The sequence below is a fragment of the Carassius gibelio genome, chromosome B22 (assembly GCF_023724105.1).
Source record: "Carassius gibelio isolate Cgi1373 ecotype wild population from Czech Republic chromosome B22, carGib1.2-hapl.c, whole genome shotgun sequence".
NCBI classification, from domain to species: domain Eukaryota; kingdom Metazoa; phylum Chordata; class Actinopteri; order Cypriniformes; family Cyprinidae; genus Carassius; species Carassius gibelio.
In genome coordinates this window covers 41,257,334-41,259,833 of record NC_068417.1, presented here as the reverse complement: position 1 = coordinate 41,259,833, position 2,500 = coordinate 41,257,334, and the positions used below count along the sequence as shown (strand labels likewise).

Genomic DNA, 2,500 nt, shown 5'->3' with positions numbered 1-2,500 from the left:
ACAGCACCTGGTATTCCCAGGCGGTCTCCCATCCAAGTACTAACCAGGCCCAAACCTGCTTAGCTTCCGAGATCAGACGAGATCGGGCATAGCCAGGATGGTATGGCCGTAAGCGAAGTCTGCTGCAAAGAGAGGGCTATTTAAAGATCAGCCAATCTTATCGCCAGTACATTATATAAGTAGGAATGAAAACCCAAAAGCTTAAAGCACCTGGTATTCCTAGGCAGTCTCTCATCAAAGTACTAATCAGATCTAAACCTGCTAAGATTCAGAGATCGGGCATTGACTCTTTTTTTTTTTTTTTATGAAAGATTATTATATAATTCGTGAACTTTTCCAAAGAGATTAAAACACCTGGTATTCCCAGGCAGTCTCCTATCCATGTACTAAGCAGGCCCAAACCTGCTAATATTCAGAGATCAGGCATTGACTCTATTTTTTGGCAAAATTATTATATACTAAGTGAAAAATGTCCAAAAAGCTTACAGCACCTGGTATTCCCAGGCGGTCTCCCATCCAAGTACTAACCAGGCCCAAACCTGCTTAGCTTCCGAGATCAGACGAGATCCGGCATAGCCAGGTTGGTATGGCCGTAAGCGAAGTCTGCTGCAAAGAGAGGGCTATTTAAAGACCAGCCAATCTTATCGCCAGTACATAATTTAAGTAGGAAAGAAAACCCAAAAGCTTAAAGCACCTGGTATTCCTAGGCAGTCTCTCATCAAAGTACTAACCAGACCTAAACCTGCTAAGATTCAGAGATCGGGCATTGACTCTTTTTTTTTTTTTTTTTTTTTTTTTTTTAAATGAAAGATTATTATATAATTCGTGAAATTTTCCAAAAAGATTAAAGCACCTGGTATTCCCAGGCAGTCTCCCATCCATGTACTAACCAGGCCCAAACCTGCAAATATTCAGAGATCGGGCATTGACTCTATTTTTTGGCAAAATTATTATATACTAAGTGAAAAATGTCCAAAAAGCTTACAGCACCTGGTATTCCCAGGCAGTCTCCCATCCATGTACTAACCAGGCCCAAACCTGCTAATATTCAGAGATTGGCATTGACTCTATTTTTTGGCAAAATTATTATATACTAAGTGAAAAATTTCCAAAAAGCTTACAGCACCTGGTATTCCCAGGCGGTCTCCCATCCAAGTACTAACCAGGCCCAAACCTGCTTAGCTTCCGAGATCAGACGAGATCAGGCATAGCCAGGATGGTATGGCCGTAAGCGAAGTCTGCTGCAAAGAGAGGGCTATTTAAAGACCAGCCAATCTTATCGCCAGTACATTATATAAGTAGGAATGAAAACCCAAAAGCTTAAAGCACCTGGTATTCCTAGGCAGTCTCTCATCAAAGTACTAATCAGACCTAAACCTGCTAAGATTCAGAGATCGGGCATTGACTCTTTTTTTTTTTTTTTATGAAAGATTATTATATAATTCGTGAAATTTTCCAAAAAGATTAAAACACCTGGTATTCCCAGGCAGTCTCCCATCCATGTACTAAGCAGGCCCAAACCTGCTAATATTCAGAGATCAGGCATTGACTCTATTTTTTGGCAAAATTATTATATACTAAGTGAAAAATGTCCAAAAAGCTTACAGCACCTGGTATTCCCAGGCGGTCTCCCATCCAAGTACTAACCAGGACCAAACCTGCTTAGCTTCCGAGATCAGACGAGATTGGGCATAGCCAGGTTGGTATGGCCGTAAGCGAAGTCTGCTGCAAAGAGAGGGCTATTTAAAGACCAGCCGATCTTATCGCCAGTACATTATATAAGTAGGAAAGAAAACCCAAAAGCTTAAAGCACCTGGTATTCCCAGGCAGTCTCTCATCAAAGTACTAACCAGACCTAAACCTGCTAAGATTCAGAGATCGGGCATTGACTCTATTTTTTGGCAAAATTATTATATACTAAGTGAAAAATGTCCAAAAAGCTTACAGCACCTGGTATTCCCAGGCGATCTCCCATCCAAGTACTAACCAGGCCCAAACCTGCTTAGCTTCCGAGATCAGACGAGATCGGGCATAGCCAGGTTGGTATGGCCGTAAGCGAAGTCTGCTGCAAAGAGAGGGCTATTTAAAGAACAGCCAATCTTATCGCCAGTACATTATATAAGTAGTAAAGAAAACCCAAAAGCTTAAAGCACCTGGTATTCCTAGGCAGTCTCTCATCAAAGTACTAACCAGACCTAAACCTGCTAAGATTCAGAGATCGGGCATTGACTCTATTTTTTGGCAAAATTATTATAAACTAAGTGAAAAATGTCCAAAAAGTTTACAGCACCTGGTATTCCCAGGCGGTCTCCCATCAAAGTACTAACCAGGCCCAAACCTGCTTAGCTTCCGAGATCGGACGAGATCGGGCATAGCCAGGTTGGTATGGCCGTAAGCGAAGTCTGTTGCAAAGAGAGGGCTATTTAAAGACCAGCCAATCTTATCGCCAGTACATTATATAAGTAGGAAAGAAAGCCCAAAAGCTTAAAGCACCTGGTAT

General features: G+C 41.7%; 6 non-coding genes across 6 annotated transcripts in view; all 6 read right to left on the bottom strand.

Moving 5' to 3' along the window:
* LOC127996176 (5S ribosomal RNA) overlaps window positions 1-114 on the bottom strand; it is a 119-nt gene extending 5 nt beyond the window's left edge. The window contains exon 1 of the ribosomal RNA XR_008169091.1: window positions 1-114. This exon is cut by the window's left edge and continues 5 nt beyond it. This is a non-coding gene — a ribosomal RNA (5S ribosomal RNA).
* Window positions 115-479: 365 nt separating this feature from the next.
* On the bottom strand, window positions 480-598 carry LOC127999686 (5S ribosomal RNA). Its single transcript, XR_008172494.1, has one exon. It is a non-coding gene; the product is annotated as a 5S ribosomal RNA (ribosomal RNA).
* A 516-nt stretch (window positions 599-1,114) lies between these two features.
* Window positions 1,115-1,233, bottom strand: LOC128000673 (5S ribosomal RNA). The gene has a single exon (XR_008173454.1). It is a non-coding gene; the product is annotated as a 5S ribosomal RNA (ribosomal RNA).
* Window positions 1,234-1,598: 365 nt separating this feature from the next.
* LOC128003704 (5S ribosomal RNA) lies at window positions 1,599-1,717 on the bottom strand. Its single transcript, XR_008176423.1, has one exon. It is a non-coding gene; the product is annotated as a 5S ribosomal RNA (ribosomal RNA).
* A 221-nt stretch (window positions 1,718-1,938) lies between these two features.
* LOC127995803 (5S ribosomal RNA) lies at window positions 1,939-2,057 on the bottom strand. Its single transcript, XR_008168737.1, has one exon. It is a non-coding gene; the product is annotated as a 5S ribosomal RNA (ribosomal RNA).
* Window positions 2,058-2,278: 221 nt separating this feature from the next.
* LOC127996488 (5S ribosomal RNA) lies at window positions 2,279-2,397 on the bottom strand. Its single transcript, XR_008169393.1, has one exon. It is a non-coding gene; the product is annotated as a 5S ribosomal RNA (ribosomal RNA).
* Window positions 2,398-2,500: the final 103 nt, after the last annotated feature.